Source organism: Balaenoptera physalus (assembly GCF_965194825.1).
Source record: "Balaenoptera physalus genome assembly, chromosome: 9".
NCBI lineage: Eukaryota > Metazoa > Chordata > Mammalia > Artiodactyla > Balaenopteridae > Balaenoptera > Balaenoptera physalus.
The window spans coordinates 28879325-28897458 of NC_138888.1; the positions used below are offsets into that span (position 1 = coordinate 28879325).

An 18134-nucleotide genomic window follows, 5' to 3' on the forward strand; every position below is an offset into this window, starting at 1 on the left:
CCCCTGCCAATGCAGGGAACACGGGTTCGAGCCCTGGTCTGGGAAGATCCCACATGCCGCGGAGCAACTAAGCCCATGCGCCACAACTACTGAGCCTGTGGCTCTAGAGCCTGTGCACCACAACTACTGAGCCTTCCTGCCACAACTACTGAAACCTGGGCGCCTAGAGCCTGAGCTCCGCAACAAGAGAAGCCACTGCAATGAGAAGCCCGCGCACCATGATGAAGAGTAGCCCCCGCTCCCTGCAACTAGAGAATGCCCACGCACAGCAATGAAGACCCAATGCAGCCGAAAATAAATAAATAAAATAAATAAATTTATGCTAATAAAAACCAGGCAAAGACACCCAGAGTTAACCATAATACCCCAAATATACCCCTCCCTCTATTAGCTACTTGACTCTTAGTCTTATTGCGGGCTTATGCTGGGGATGCGTGGGGAAGGGTTTTGAGGCAAACTTATGTGGAACACCCATATCCTAGTGAAACGGGACGACATATACAGCAAAAGCAGCCTTGAAGGAGAAGAAAAAATCACAGAGGGCAGTCTGAAGATGCACACGGATGAAGAAAGGGGCTTTCACGCAGACTTATTTTTGATCATTTACATTTCATTTCTCTACATGTTAAGAAGTGGCCTTCTTAGTATGTGGAGGCAGGGCAATGGTGGGTTTGCATCGAGGAATACTGTTCTGATTTTACATGAGTTACGATCATTCTCAACAAACAGGCTGAACTCCTTGCTGTTGGCTAAAGATCAGGGAGACCAGACCTTCCCAGCAGGGTTGACCTGGAATAAACGGGTCCTTGGCACTTGCTGCATCAGTGGAGCAAAGTCAAAGTTGGAGGCACTTTGAGGTGATATGTTTCTCCAAAGTCAGGGTGTATTGTATATCAGAGAAGCAGGAGAAGGTGGTGGTGTGTTTTTTAGGCACAGCATTCTCCACTGTTGATTGGTTACACTCTTAGAATTAGCCATGTTCTATGCCAGTTTCTGCCAAGCATATGCAATATCACCGTGGAAGTGAAGTGAGTCACTAGTATTTTGCACCTAAGGAACATATAGTTAAGTAATGGGAACCTTGAACCTCATCCCTTGATCTAAGTAGAGCTTCAGTAATAGAAGTCTGCCTCTAGATGCACAGTTATATAACTTTGCTGCTTGAACCTCTTTGCGTGTGACTGTTTTGTTAATCCAAGACATCACCATGGTTACCTCCTCAACTTGGACGTTACATAGAGCTCTGTATGGCAAAGGTGCTATATTACATGTCTTAACCTCTGGGTTCCAGCACTGATTGAATGTTTAGGAAAAATAAAACTGAAAGTTTGTATCTCTGCTAAATTTTTATGTTGAAACCTAACCCCCAACGTGACAGTGTTTGGAGATGGGGATGGGGGCCTTTGGGAGATGATTAGGTCATGAGGGTGGAGTCCTCATGAATGGGATTAGTGCTCTTGTAAAAGAGACCCCAGCAAGTTCCCTTGCCCCTTCCATCATTGAGGAAACTGCAAAAAGACAGCCACCTATGAACCAGGAAGCAGGCTGTCTCTCACCAGACACCTAATCTGCTGGCATCTTGATCTTGGACTTCCAGCCTCTAGAACTGTGAGAAATAAATTTCTGTTTTTTATGAAAAAAATAAAAAAGAAAACTTGAGGAAGCATCTGAGACAGAGAGGAGAGAGAGAGAGAGAGAGAGAGAGAGAAGACAAGCGATGGCAACAACAAAAGAAAGTAGAGTAAGAATCAGCACCAGGTAGTTCTCAGTTTATAGACTGAATAGATCCAATCAGACAACTCAATGGAGCCAAGTCACTTAGGGATTTAGGAACATTCCAGGGTTTCTTTATCAATTGGGCCAAACGTACAAATTCTTTCCACTTAAGTAAACTGTGCTTATCCCAAGGCTCTGAAAGGCAAGTCAGATTTCTTCCACTTAAGGAGATATACCTCATATTTGGTATATTTCTCTAGTTACATAAATGTTTACTGAAATTCCTTCCAGGATTATGGGTTGAAAACTTGGAGAGACCCTTTGTTACGTGACAAGTTGCTCCTCCAAAGATAGAAAACTTTACTTGAGATTTAAATTCCTGACCAAAAATGCCTGTAAGAGATAAGGATAGATATATACATTGAAACCACAAATACTAGAGCTACGGTAGGTGGTTTGGGGAAAAAGGTATGGACTGGGAAGAAATGTTTGAGATACTAGAAAATGCACTGTAATGCATTAATTTCCAGCCCCAACTTTTATTCAGTCTTTCTCGGTATATAAACATAATAAACTGTGGTAGGCTTTAAATGATCCCATTTTGTATTCATTCTTGGTTGAGAAGGCCCTGAGGTTGAGGAAGGGAAAGGAGAAACTCCAAGTCCTCTATCTATGAAACTTGGAGTGGGAGAGAACAACGGGAGCGATCCTGTTCCACATTTCAGACAAAGTCACAGCCTCACAGTTTAGCTCTCTCCTAGGCAGAGGGAGGGATACTCTCCGAGCAGAGTGAAGGGTAAACGAAGGGATGAGGGAGATTGGATAAGGTGGAGAGGGGACAGTTTTCATAGAGCATCACTCTAAATCTCCTCCATATTGGGCATCGTGATTACTATGAATTCCTTCACTATTACCAGTCACATCCAGGACGTGGTCAGATGACCGAATATTTGAGTGTGGACCAAAGCAAAGATAGGGTGCCTCGGTCTAAAGACTCACCTATTAGTATATAACTCAACATATAACTCTCAAATCTCCATGTGAAATGTAGAAAAACAATAAATAAATTGCTGTGGGTGTGTTTTAAATGACATAGTACAGAGCGATACAAGGCACTCCTTTTTAATGATTGGCAAGCCAAAATGATAAGTAGACAATAAACCCGTGAGTCATCCTTTACTCCTCCTTTCCTTCCTCCCCCGTCAAATAGATGAACCGGCTCTACTAATGTGCATCTTAGAGTTCTGTCCAGACTCTCCCCTGTCCCCGACCTCCCATTGTTCTAGTTCAGGTTCTCATCACCTCTTGTCTAAACAGTTGCACCACGGAATAACCACTGAATGTCTACCTTGTGTCTTACCCTCTGCCAGGTGCTCAGAGTGAATTTAAGAAGATGTAAATGGGTACCTGCTTTCATGAAGCTTATGTTTTGGCAGGGAAAAGAGAAAACAAGCAACCAATTATACAATTCATTAATAAAATGTTGATGAATGCCACAAAGGGTAAGTGTAAGGTGTTGGGGAGCATCCAAAAGGCCCCTAAGGAAGGTTTCCTTGAGAAACTAACAGATGAGCTGAGCTTTAAGGAATAGGTAAGAATGAACCTGATGTAGATGGAAGCTCCAGACACAGAGAAGAAAGAGCATGCCAGCTGGCCCTTAGGCATGAAGGAGAACTGGAAAAGCTAAGAATGCCATCAGTGCTGGAGCACGGAGAAAGGCAGGAAGAGGCAAGGGCTAGAACCCAGGAAAGGATGAAGGAGGCAGGGCAAGAACCCAGGGAACTTGAAAGCTGGGAAAGGATTCTGGTTTCTTCTTGGATAATACACATCCTCTGGAGTGTAATACATCCTTTGGAGATCAGTTCACGTGTCTTCTCCTCCAGGCAGCCTTTCCTGATGCTCTCTCTCTTCCCCACCTCCCTTCATTGGGCTGTTTGGTGCCCATGGTTTATCACTGCACACGAGGTAATGCAACTATTTGGTATGTGTCTCTACCTTGCATTTGATGGTGAGCTTCTTGAGGTCAGGAACCGTGTACTATTCATCTCCATATAACCCCAAATTAAAGCTTTCCCAATATTCCACTGAAAGGAGACAGTTTGGTGCCAGTAAACACATAACTATAGTCCAGGAGAAGAAAAATCATGAAAGATAGGAATAATCTGAGGTGTTAAGAGACTTTTTTTAATTTTAATTTTTAAAGTTGGTTTTCAAGAAAGTGTGCACAGGATTTCAGAATTTGTTTTTAAGAAAATACTTAAGGGTTTTTAGAATTTTTTTATCATAATCATTCCCTACCCCTCCCAACACACATGGGTATCTAGCAGTAAAGGAGAGAGAATCTTTATGAGTATGTAGTGAAGTAGGGAATTTCTTTTAAATCATGTGACTAAGAAATTGTGTTTGAAAGATAGTGGGTACTAGACCAGACCAGCATAGACAAAGACATTGTGTGAGAGCCTCAGCCCTCGCTATTTGCTGTCAACTTGATAGGCTTCTCCACTTCACCTGTGTGTTCCGTCTGAGTCTCACTCAACACGGGCTTCCTAGTGGCCACCACCAAGAAATGGACTAAGATGAGACTCAGTGATCAATGTGCATAGAGAGTCTGGGGTCATTACTCACATACCTTGACAAAACCCCTGCATTTCCTAAGTGTATTAGAAAAGGGCTCCAATTCTAATAACAAGACATTTCTGGATCCCATGTCATAGAGTCGGCAATATTTGCCACTGGGAACATATTATAACCAGAGATTACTTTTCTTTAAAAAACTTTGTAATCAAATTGTGCCTATTTCTACTAGGCTTTACTAAAACTGAAAATGTAACAGTTTTAAACTTCTATAATCACTTAAAATATTGAAATGACTTTGGAGCCTCTAATAAGTGTTTGCTAGTAAACCATTCATTCTGATGGTACAAAAGGCTCTGATCTGCTGGAGAGAGAACATGAGACACACCACGGGTATGGTTTTACTTCACCATAAATCAGTGTAAAGCAAATGTGCTGGCTCTAACAAGGCGGGTTAATTGTTAAATTCACAAGTTTTTTTGTTTTTTTTTTAAAGACTTGGTTGTTCCAAATACATTTTAAAAGTTTTTCAGAGGCCTGTGAATTAATATCTTCTTCCCCTCCATCCATGTTTGCTCTGGTCATCAAAAACATCCAAAAGCATTCCCCTGACCTTAAAACTAGACTTTTCAAATAGCCTTTAGTCCCCCTCTCAGGGTGAATCAATGAATGAGTGAATACAAATACTGAAAATTCAAATGTAGTTCTATTTTGAGCAAAGTCAAACGAACAGCTGAGAAACAGGTCCTGCCTCTAAAGGCATAACCCTTTGTTTTCTTGTTGCCATCTTGTCATCCCTATAGCTGAGGTGGAGCTAGAGCTGGGGGCCTGCTCTGGTCATCTAGTCCTTGGAAGATTCAATGGGAAAATACACTTTATAAGGACAAGATTTCAGAAATCCTGATGTATTAACCTGTATTTAGGGTGTGATTTTGTTATAAGGAGCAGCAGTGTTTTCTAAGAGATGCAATTTCTGCCCACTAGGCCTTGATGATTTAGTGTTTTAAAATGAAATATGTCAAATACACAAAACATATAACGATTAACAAAATTAATTGTCTTCCAAAGCATTAAGAGCCATTTATAATTTTATTGAGGTAGCAAGATAACAAAGCAACTTTTAATTATCTCTGCCCTTGGGAAAAATCAATAGCTATCTTTCAATTTCTTTTTAGACAATGATGTAAACGACAATATAAATACTAATAAGCAGATACAAAAGAATGATAACTATAGGGGGAAGACAGAGGAGAGGAAGAAGGGTCACTAGTGGATTCTCTACAGACGGAGCGGTGAGCCCTAGAACTCATTTCCATTTGGCAAGAGTGTTTTTTTGTTAAATCCTTGACCATATATAGTCATATATATAGGCTCATATTCTTCGGAGGGTTAGCATGGATGCAAAGTGGCTTTTCACAAATACAGTCTAGCTAGAGCAAAAGAGCCACCCGTCTTACTCAGCTTTTCTGATTAAGATATCATGATGGGGCTTCCCTGGTGGCGCAGTGGTTGAGAATCTGCCTGCTAATGCAGGGGACACAGGTTCGAGCCCTGGTATGGGAAGATCCCACATGCCGCGGAGCAACTGGGCGTGTGAGCAACTGCTGACCCTGCACGTCTGGAGCCTGTGCCCCGCAACGGGAGGGGCCGCGGTAGTGAGAGGCCCGCTCACCACGATGAAGAGTGGCCCCCGCTCGCCGCAACTGGAGAAAGCCCTTGCACAGAAACGAAGACCCAACACAGCCATAAATAAATAAATAAATAGAGTAGCTATTAATTTAAAACAAACAAACAAACAAACAAAACAAGATTATTGGGCTTCACCCTCAGAGTCTCTGACTCTGTAGATCTGGGGTGGGGACGATACTTTAAAAAAAAAAAAAAAGATATTATGATGAACAGCATTCAGCACTTTGGTTACCTGCACTGTCCACATCCCAGGAAGCATATCTTTGGCTCGCATTCTTTGCTTGCATCCTTGTCCTGTTATAGAAAAAACTGATCCTTATATTTCCTTGGTTATTAAATAACTCACTATTTTTAAAGGTTTCAACAAATTGAGACAAATATGTCAGTGGACCCTGTGTCCTCTGTGCTTCGATGCTGTGCCACGCTGGTCATTTGAACATGCAAGACAACAGGAGGCTGCCTCTTGGCCTCCATCCCTGTGACAATCATTTCATCTACTCCACAGTGTTGTCTACAAGAGAGTTGGTTACACGTGGACCTTTAAGGACGTGGTCTCACTGTACAAAACTGAATAATATTTTCAACTTCCAATGCTTTATAAACAATATATGTGTAGATAGCTGAGCTTGCAAGAGGTGACTTCTCAGCGAGCTTTATTTTGATTTTATTTCACACGCAGGATAGTACACATCCTGATTTGTACGTTAGGAAGACATGTTTCAGGGGTGGCAGAAAATACAGGTAAATGTTCCCTCTCAGAACAGATTGCTGTGCTGGTATCTGTAGATGCCCAAGGCTGAAGTTCCTTTTGTAATTATTTTTAAACTGTTTCAAATCCCCAACCTCCCATCATCCTCATTTATGCCAAGTTCTTAATGGTGCTGTTTCACAAGAAATCCATGATTGTGATGCCATGTGTATTTGTGAGCGTGTTAGGAAAGGAAAAGAAAGGAAAGGAATATATAAAGACAAGAGAAACAACTTATCGTAAAAGATCTTTTTTTGTTCTGAAACTATATTTGGGTATAAATAGAAGTAATACATCAATCTATTTTTCTTCTAGTCAAAATGAATCATTCTTCCCTGTTGATTATTGTACTTTGTTAAACCTCTGTTATACTTACTATCTTAGCTGGATTTGAAATATTGTTGTGTGTGTGTCTTTCTTTCCAGCTCGCTGAACAGTGATTCCTTGGGAAGTAGGGACCAGGTTTTGTGTTTCCCCCTCTGCACCCGTGGGGTACTCACCGTGTACACAGTAGATGCTCAGCTGTTGTCGCTTTAATTGAATCCAGCATTTCAGACCTTTTGGAGAAACCCAGCTGCTCGGTAAGACCATTTCATTTTGTTTCTCTATGAAGGGCTGCACTCAGGAAACTGAGATCAGAGCCACAGCGGGAAACTTTCTGTGTTTTGAGACATTTTTGTGTTCACAATGTAAACGAAACAACATGGTTGCAGCGGTCCTTTCACTCTCTGAGGACACATCAGAGAGGCATTTGATTTCTCTTCTAAACCCATGGTGACGCTCATCTCACAGGCACACCAGAGGCTGCCGTCAGCAGGTGGACCCTGCAGTGGCCACGGCCCCAGAACGGATTGCACAGGCCGAGGCTGTGGATGGAGGGAGGGGTGGGAGTGGAGAGGTAGAAACAGGTAAGGAGGAGGGCAGCCAAGGTGTTAGTGTTCCCAATACTAACTCTTTCATTGTTGTGTCGAGTGGGGCTGCTGGGAATTGTTCCATAAATTCTAGTTTGTGAAATGGCTGGATGCAATGCTATATGGTAAACACATCTCATATGCTGAAGAGTCTTTAAGAAGTAATGTCTGGGGAATTCAACTACTCTCTTTAGAAGAGGGTCTACAGTGATTTGAAGTGTGGGGATATTTTCAAACCTGCACACCGTAGCCAGGCATCAAGAGTATGTGCTATAAGCTGTGACAAAAGCAAACCCCATCTGGAGATCGTATTGGTCATCCTTTTTGAGTGGAGCCCAGAGGCGGGAAAGCTTCTGAGCCAGACTTTCTCTGGAGTCTGCTCAGAACTCACTGTGGAGTGCTTTGGTGTTTCACTTCCTCACGTGGGTAGTGCTAGGGTCATGCTGATTCTTCGCCCCCTCCCCCCAAATGATAGCTCCCTGGAGCCATTAAGTAAAGCAGGGAAAGCCCACAGTGCAGTCAATCCAGGCTGCACCAGTGTCCCGCGGGGAGCTTAAAACCCTGCACGCTGATGCCTGAGTTCCACCCCCAAGAGTTCTGATGAACTGGTCTGGGGTGGGGCCTGGACGTCTGTATTTTGTAAAAGCAATGCAGGTGATTCTAACAGAGCTAAGGGGTCCAAGGTTGAGAAGCTCTATGCCAGAGGATTAAGAAGAACAGGAGAAGCTCAAGGGCATCGGTACAGCCAAGTGGGGCAGTGCAGACACCATTGCCGGGGCATCTGTAGCGACCACCACAGTCACCCCAACAGCAACAGAGGCAAAAACAGAGGAGCCACGCTGGGCTGGGAGAATGCCAGAAAAGGAAGAGGCCGCGCTCATATCCTAGCCCCGCCAGGCACTGAAGCATGCAATCACGCCAGCAGTGCACGCCACGCTCCTGGCACAGGGCTGGGGACCGCGCACACGGAGTGAACAAGACTCAGTCTGTGCCTTTGAGCAGGACAGACGGACATTACAGGTGCATGACGGAGTACCCAGGGGACGCAAAGTTGGGAGTCTCGTTCCACCTGGGGCGGGAGCTGTGTGACAGGAAGACAAAGCATTATCCTCGAGTCCATCAGGCTTGGGTGTAGGGTGTGACAAGGTGATGATGGTGGTGGCCCGGGGGGTTGGCCTGGAGGCAGGAAGAACAGCTTGGTGTGTCGACAGAACTGCAAGCACTTAGCGTAATGAGGCTGGAGGGGGGTCGGGGCCAGGTGAGAAAGGGCCTGAGTGTCCCCTTAAGGAGCACCAGCTTTCCCAGTGTGCAGAGGGGCCACAGAAAAGGAATTCAGCGAGGGAGTCACATGGTCAGGGTTTTGTTCTGGAGAAATCATTCCGGTAGATCATTCTGGCAGCAGGATGGCACTGGGGGGGGCCGTGATGGGAAGTTCAGGAGCAGCTGCAGTTGTCCGAATGAGGGAAAGCTAGTGTCTGAATAAAAGCAGGAACTGAAGGTCAGAGAGGAGGGAGATGGTCAGAGAGAAGACATCGAGCCCTTCCCTTTCCTAAGTGGCTTATCAACTCCTAACATTGTCCTGATGGCCAAGGTGCCTGTAAGTACACTTAACCCAATAAGCAAGGAACGGCAAAATGTTCTTCCTCCTTGTTTAATGGTCTTAACGTTCGTGAGTTAATCACTAAAAATGTACATAGAGCACAATCTCTACCCTCCACCAGTTATATCCCAGGATGTTATCATAGGCCACACCCCTAAATACCCAGTCACCCAGACTAAAGAATGCTATCCCCTCTCTCTGAAAAGCAAGCATTGATTGGGTCAGACACAATATGGGGTCAGTTAGGATTAGATTATTTCCTGCAAAAATCCACACAGGAGATATAGAGTGCTGGATTAATTTCACTGCTCTACCCACTAAGTATATGGAATGGGAAGCAGTGGGGGAGGGTGGGAAGGAGGGCACTAGATGGCGGGGCTTGGGGGCAGGTGGAAGATACGAAGGACTTTGCCAGATACCCACTCCTAGCTGTCTTCACTCTCTGGATCCCTCCAGGTGCTCTGGTTGCTGGGCTTCCTCATCTCAGTCCCAGCAGGTCTGTATGCTGGCTCACAGAGGGCAGGCTCGCTGCAGAGGCATCTACCACCACCCGGAGGGCAGTGCCCACAGCGTGAGCTGTCCAGGCTCCAGCTGCCATGGTCTGGTTATTAGCAAAACCTCCGCTCCTTTCCAGAACTCCAATGCTCCCCTCCCCCTGCCAGGTCTAGGCACAGTGTAACCGTAGCCACCCTTTAAGAACATCCTTGGGATCTGAAACATTGTCAGGTATAAAGAAAACTATGGCTTGATTCTCTGAGTTGTTGTTTCCTCTCCAGGGGAAGGAGCAGTCAAGGTTGTATCATCAGCAGGATATCATTTCAGGAAAATCTTTCAATTTCGCAGGAGGAAAGATGTAGAAAAAAAAATGCTAGAGGGTGTATAGGATAACTCTCATTTAGCAAGATAAAAGCCAGCCTGCTAAATGGAAAATAACACATTCTGAGGCCTGCAAGGGACAGCACTGGATTTGGGCGATGGCTGTGAAAGGATGCTTTATCCTGGTGATGTTGTTCATGGCAGGAGAAGTGTCAATGGCTGGGTATTGAGCGCAGATCTGGGAACCTGAGATGGGCGACTCTTACTGGACAAATGATTCATTCCATTAGACCACAATCTCGGTTTCTCTGCTTGTAAAAGTTATGTGGTACTTGCTTAGGAATAAACTTATGGACTATAGAATTAGAATTGATAAATATTTTTATCAAGTTTCTCCCAACCCCTTAACTTTTAGGGATCTACTGTTCCCTTTGAAAACCAGAAATGGTGGAATGAAGAAGTGCTGTGATTTTAATAGTACTTGTCTTTACCAACAATGTTAATTTCTCTCTAAGGAGCTGGGCAGTTTACATTGTATATATGTTTCCTGACTACAGTCTCTAAGCGGACCATTCAAACTGTTAGACTAAATTCATTACATTGTTGGAAATTTCCAACCAATCCATCATTCAGTAACCTTAGCTGGGTGGGTTCTTAATTTCCTGATCTTACACCACACCCTGAATACAGATCTAATGAGGGAATGAATGTAGCAATTCTTTTATTTGATTTAAAGCTTGTGTTTTGGTTTCCCTTGCAAGAGAAAACATTTTATCATACAGTGGAAACAAGTGATAACAATTTTGAGAGGGACAAGCTTAACACACAGAATATAGACTTCCTGTGTTCATGTAGGGGAGATAGAAGTAGCTGAAGGTATGATTTCTAACGATAACCTGGTTTGATTTGTGATCTGACTGCATCAGTGGCAGTTCAAAGAGTGGTTTCCAGCACTTTGCATCCATACAGCAACTCTGGGATCTTGAAAAAACTCACATTTGCCATCTAAGACAGGAAAAGTCGAAGAATATGGATACCCCTAAGCTAAGTATATTCACTGTAAAAAATGAGTTGGCTCACTGCAGCATTGTTTGCTATAGGAAAAATTGGAAACAAAATATTTTAAATAGTTAAACAGTGGTGTATTCATTCAATCCAACGTTATTCAGTATTTAAAAACTGAGGAAGTTTGAGGTATTGACTTAGAAAAATGTCCATGTTGTAGAGAGTGGGAATAACTACAGAATGATATACAAATCATAATTTTACCTTGGTAAAAACAAATAACTCGATCTACATATATACTGTATGTTAGTACACGTACACAGACATATATATGTCTACAAGGTGGGGCAGTGTGGTATGTGCATGTGTGCAGGGATGAGTAACTGTGGAAGTGGAACGTGGGAAGACAGGCATTGCATGTTTTTCTTTATTAATTTTTAAAATATTTTACATAATTTTATTTTTTATTGAATTGTATTATAGTTAACATACAATATTATGTTAGTTACACGTGTACCACAAGTGATTTGACGTTACATACACAAAAAAAATGATCTCTACAATGTCTAATAACCATCTGTCCCCATCAGAATTATTACAGTATTATTGATGATATTCCTTATGCTGTATAACACAGCCCATGACATTTATCTTCTAGCATGTTTTCTTTTCCTTCTTATATCACTGAAGAAATATATATATATATTAAAAAATAAACATCTAATGAAAACACTACCAACCCAATAGATGGGTTTCATCAAATTAAATGTGTTATATTTTAAAACCACCATCAAGTTAAGACCTTTTATTTAAGACCACTATGAAAACATAACATGTTTCTGAGTCAGGTCAGAGAGCCTGGCAATGATGACTTGCTGTTTTTAAGATCTTTGTGCTTGTAACTCCAGTTATTTTTAATCATTTAAAGGAATATACCTCAGCATTCTATCTGGATGGTCTAGAGATTGAAGTAATGTATTGTAGCAGTCCGGAATAACTGTTATCAGGCAATCAGGATTTTGCAGACTATTACATTCTAAGCATGTTTTCATTGCCCTGTGTAAATATTTTGATGATTGCCTATGTGCACTAATAACATTTTGCATAACAAAGAATAACAGGTGCAGTGGAAAGGGAATCAAGTTCGAGGATGCATTTTTAATTTATCGTGTGTGTCTTGACTTTTCTAAATGTATAATAATAATAATAGCAGCTATGGTGGTGTAATTAGTTGCTTTGGATAACCTATGACAATGAAAACCTTCTTTTGGGGACTTCCCTGGTGGTCCAGCGGTTAAGACTCTGTGCTTCCACTGCAGGGGGCATGGGTTCCATCCCTGATGATCCCTGGTCAGGGAACTAAGACCCTGCATACTGTGCTGCGTGGCTAAAAAATTTAAAAAAAAAAAGAAGAAGAAAAAAAGAAACCTTCTTTTGGAGTAAAGTAAGAAATCTCCCCAGATGAGTTCAGAAGATCATAGAGAGGCACTCTGATCAAAACCTCTGCTTCCCAGGGGTGCAGCCCTCTTACGGCCTGGGGTGATCGTTCCCTGGGCTTTGTTGAGCCTGCGTGATGAATGGGCAGGAAGAAGTAAGGGCAGTGTCAGGAAAACACAAACTCAGGTTTGTCCATCCAATGCTCAGAGGCAGTGATAACAAGCAGCTGAGCTCGCCACCACCCACGCAGATGGAGGAGATGTGAGCACCGGCTAATTTAGAAAGGATGAATAAGGCCTGCCGCCAGCCAGGGCCAGAGGACCAGGCAAACTCTTTGTGGGAGGTAGAATTTTTTTCCTTTTAATGGATATATTTGGAAATCTAGTTTAACGTGCACTTGTGGTTAGAAGAAAAACTGTCAAACGGCTTTCCTACCGTGATAAAGTTTTTTGGAATTCAAGGAAGGTGAATTCCCCCTCCCTCCAGAATTGTCCGACTACAATTTCCTATAAGATATGTAAACTAAACCCATATAGTTCATGCTATTCTCATCATGTGAAGTCAGCCTGAAAATAGAATTTAAAGAAAAATCAAGACAAATACAAAAAGGTACAATCCAAAGTCCTTTTCAGCTGTCTTGGCATTAAAATCATGGGCAGAAAGCAGCATCTCTGTTGTAAAATGGAATAAAAATTGCTGGAAAATTAATACAATAATACTTCCGTGAATATCTACAGAGAAAAAAAATCCGAATTCATTCATCCAACATAAATGAAATACATTGGTTCTCCCTCCCCCAACTTTTGAGGTTACTTTTGGGGATGTTCATTTTACATAGTTTTATGAACATGAGATTAATGTAGCTTTCTGGTGAGATGCAGGCTTATGGTTCTCTCTCTGTCTCTGTCTCTCCCTCTCTGTTTCTCTCACTCTTTCTCTCCCTCTTTCTTGGTATAAATCACTTTGTCTCAGTTACCCTAAATAAGAACTTTTTAATCTTCTCAAACACTAATTTTTAAATCCTAGTCTGAAACCAAGTGAAAAGCTGGCACTTTAAAAATACCTATCAATCTAATCTCTCTCCCTATGTAATTCTAGTTCATCTATACTGGAGAGTGCAAGGCAAGTTATTAAACACTAGTATTTCATTCATTCACCGAATCCTCTCTTATAATAGACATGAATGTTCTGTTTCATGGCTTTCATTACTAGGTTCATAGGCTCTTATAATTGTTTAATACAATTTTAAAGTGTAACACAGTTTGCTGTAAAAAACACCCCATATTTCTCCTGGCTGTTGGGTTATGGATCCGTAGCTCTGATTTAGACCACTCTCGCCCTTCAACATTCCTGTATTATTGGTGAAACAAGAGTAATGGAAACTCCAACAAGAAGATAAAATGGCAAACAGCATATCAGTGGCTGACTGAGAACACAGCACTACACATAGATTAAGAGTTCATTACATATTGAATTAATGGGGACAAGTATTCAGGGTTTTTGGATTTCAGTTCTATGGAGTGTGCACTCAGTTACACCAGGTTCAGTGAGGCTGAAAGAGAAGTCAGTTTCAGGGGAACTAAGTCATCTCTGTAATAAAGAGAGCAGTAGTATGTACCCATTTGACAAGGAAGTTTACTATTAATACATTTCATCGATTTAAGAGAAATCTATTAATAAAACACTATGTTTCAGGCAAGTGAGGGCTTACAAAGTGAGTATGACATAGGCATTTTCCCCAAGCTGTTAACATCAAAAGAGGGAGACAGACTTCGGAATATCTTATCATAACACAACATAATCCGTGCTACAATCAAGGTCAAATTGAGGGATGGAGAGAGAAAATAATTCATCTTAGATTTATAAAAATTTTCCATTTTCAAAAACAAGATTCTTTCCTAATCCAGCATATGTTAAATTTTTGGATAAAGTATATTTTTTAAAATGTTACTTTAATGCAATTTTTACTGGTAAGAAAATATGGGAATTCCTTGAAGGCCAGTAAAACATCCACAGGGGTATAGAAGTTGACTTTGTGGGGTTATTGGCATGAAACTTACAGTTTTTAAACACACATGGGACATTTTTGGAAGTCAACTGGATACATTTGGCCTTAAAGATCTCAATTTTTTTTGAAAGATTGGTAACATACCTATCACATTTTCTTACTATAATGCAATAAAAAGATCACTGAAAATGTTCTATACACTCAGAAAGGTTAAAACACACTTCTAAACCAGTCAAGGAAGAATTAATTAATAGAAATTAGGCAATTCTTAGAAATGAATAATAAATAAAATACTATATGTCAAAACTTGTGGGATGTAGTAAGATTGTGCTGAGAGATAAATTTGTAGCCCTAAATGCTTATTTTAACAAAGAAGAAATGCAAAAAAAAAAAAAAAAAAATTGAGCTAAGCATCCAATTTAAGAAATCAGAGGGAAGAACAAACTCACTTAATAACCCAAAGAAAGTTGAAGAGACAGAAATAAATGAAACAGAAATCAAAGATACAAATGAGATTATCAAAAAAGTCTGCTTTTAAAAGAGTAATAAAAATGGCAACTACTGTCAGGCTTTGTCAAGGAAAAAAAAAAGAGAGAAAAGAACGTTACTATACACGTAACATTACACGATTAGATAAGTGAGAGAAGACAAGTTTATGCCCCCCAATTTAAAAACTTATAAGAAATAGATGTGTTCCTAGGAAAATAAAAATGATCAGAACTGATTCAAATAAAATAAAACCTGACATGTGCTATCACCATGAAAGGGATTGAATAAAAATTTAAAATCTTTCTGTCAGCAAAATCCTAGGCCCAGAGTATTTTTATTGATGAGTTCAAGGTGTTAGTAATTCCAAACTTAAACTCCTTCAGAGAAGAGAAAAAGATGAAGCACTCCTCAACTCATTTTTTAAGTCCATTACAACCTTGATACCAAAACCAGACAAGAATGGTATGAGAAAAGAAACTTATTAAAAGAAATTATTAAACATAGAGGAAATTTTCTGAAACAAAATACCAGCAACCAAAATTTAGCCATCGATTAGAAAAAAATCACAGCCAAGCTAACAAATCTAGGGCCAACTTAGTTAGCAGGTTAAGGGGGTGTGGGAGGGGAGAGAGGAATATGGTTACTTTTACAGTCGTAGAACAAACATTTGATAAAATTACACACCTAATCATGATTTAACAAGTAAGCAAATACAGCTTCTGGCAATAGGAAGATCATCACTACCTTAACTGGAAGAAGTGAATCTAAAAAATTGTATTTATTTTTCAGAGATCTGGAAGGTAACTAAAAATTAGCTTTCTCCCTCCATAGAAAGATGAGGAAAGGCTGTTAATATTTAAACCATTTTTCTTGCCCCATTACATATATAAACGTGTGTGTATGTTTGTACAAATATAAATATACACAACCACACAGAGATTTATTGCATAGTAATTAAGAAGGTGAGTTCTGGAGGAAAACTGCTAAATTAAAATCCTAGGATTGTATATTTTGGGGACAATTTTCTAACCTCCCTGTGCCTCAGTTTTCTCATCTGTAAAATGGGTGAGGAAAACACCTCATTGGTTTGTTGTGAGAGTTAAATAAATAAATACATGTGAAGCATATAGGAAAATGCCTGACAGATTGTAAGCACTCAGTATAAGTATTAGTGGCTATGGTGATTTTCTTTTTTGGTACTAAAATGTTTCCTTTATGTTTTTTCTGTATTTTCCAAATTTTCTACAATATTTTACTTTTGTAAAAAGAGCTATTTTAAACACACACACACACACACACACACACACACACACACACACACACACACACCCCTATACTACTCACATACACCCCCTGCAAAAGCCCTTTGATCTGAGTTGCCTCATACGCTTCCTTGGAAGGTTGAGTTGTGGCGAAACATCACTTCTGAGGGCTCTGCCCTCACCCGTCAGGGCACCTCTATGTTCCCTGTTTCTCCTAAGGCAGGATGGTTGAAGCACTGCTGTGACCACGTGTTATCAACCCCGTGACAGTCCACTGTGAGCCCTGGTGACTCCAGAGGCAAAGGAAAGGCTCTTTCTGATTATGCTGAGACAAAGATGCAGCAGAATCACCCATGGGACTTCCTAATCAAGGATGTTCACACTCTGCCCCTGAAGACTGTGATTTGGCAGGTCAGAGGGTACTTGCAGATTTATGACGCTGATGGGCACCTGGGTTGTGATCAGCTGCTTTATCCTGTTTTCACTCAACCTTTCCCCACATCCTGACACAGGCAACCCTGGGCTGGTGGGTTTGAATGGTATGCAGTACTTCCCAATGAATTTTAATTAATTTTCAGAATTGTTCAGGAAATATTCTAGATTAGAAAAAGGGGATGTGAAGGAGAAACTAACAACATTCCTCATTCTCAGAAGTTTAAATTTTCATATAGGAAGACAGAAGTAAACATATAGGATAATTACAGAGCATAATAAGAGGTCTTAAAGGAGAAAATAAATGGGGTGATATGGCAGAGTGATGGGAGAGGGGCCTTGAGGCAGGTGCCCAGGGACGGCTGTGCTGAACAGGTGATATTATAGTGGAGAGTTTGAGAAGAGAGGGAGCAGGTTATGCTCAGAAGAGCAGTGAATGCTTTCTAGGCAGAGGCAACAGCCACTGCAACAGGAAAGAACTCAGCATGTTCAAGGTTGGTGTCTGGAATATCATGTGTAGGAGGAGATGATGGGGAGGTCAGTGCATGGAGACTTGTTCAGGCCAAGGACTTTAGGTTTTATTCTAAGTGCAGTAGAAGAGCACAGGCTCTTCAATGGAGTATGGCGGAGGTGACGTAGGAAATCGATGTTTTCAAGGATGACACTGGTTTATATATGGAGATAAATTGGTGGAAAATAATAGCAGAAGCAAGGAAGCTTTCGGGAGACTATTGCAATAACCTAGGTGAGAGATGATGACAGCTTGGATTTGGGGGGATAGCAGAGGGATGGCGAGGGGTGAATCAAGTTGGGGTCTCTTTGGAGGTAGATGGCAAGTAGGGTATTTGTGGCAGATTCATGGTTCTGATTGGCTATATGACAGTTGGAGATCAGGCCATTGGGTCAAAAGCCACTGCAAGGCCTCCTTCGCATGAAGGTAAATGGAGAGAATGCTGACTGGTCTCACAGGTTCAAAATCCAAGTTCCCATTTGTCCTTTTGGACCATTAGAATAGTTACACTGTGGCTATTGTAAATGCCTTACTGTGTCAAAAGGGTGAGACGCTGCTTTTGCCGAGGGATCAGTTTTCAGCTGCAGAACTCCATATTCTGGGCAACATTTGGGGCTCACTCAATTATCCTCCTATGTCAGAGGTGGAATAAGTCTAGGCTTCAGTCCTAAGAGTACCAAGATGTAGGGCAGGCCCCAGGCATCTAGTTCCATGCTGCGCCGAGGAATCCCCGAGGAGTTCCGACCTCATCTGAACCTTTGGGACCTCCCTCTTGAGAGGACCGGAGCTTCTCGGACGCTGATTCTGAGCTGGAGCCAGTCCAAGTGCAGGACAGCGTCCTCCCATTCTCTACACTCTCACGCAACGTGACTGTGGTCTCCGTGAGTTCACCCCAGCCCTGCTCAGCCCCTGGGCCGGCTCCAGAGAGTCTAAGGC

At 41.6% G+C, this 18134-nt stretch overlaps 1 protein-coding gene and 1 long non-coding RNA gene across 2 annotated transcripts in view; one reads left to right on the forward strand and one right to left on the reverse strand.

Annotated features, from left to right (window-relative positions):
• LOC309667007 overlaps positions 1–18134 on the reverse strand; it is a 361110-nt gene that overhangs the window by 256157 nt on the left and 86819 nt on the right. The gene's annotated exons all lie outside the window — the stretch shown is intronic.
• Positions 1–18134, forward strand: part of LOC309666897 (uncharacterized protein) — a 232643-nt gene that overhangs the window by 12253 nt on the left and 202256 nt on the right. The window contains exon 2 of the mRNA XM_082475034.1: positions 7153–7308. The gene's annotated coding sequence lies outside the window, so the exon portion shown is untranslated. The remainder of the gene's footprint in view (positions 1–7152; positions 7309–18134) is intronic.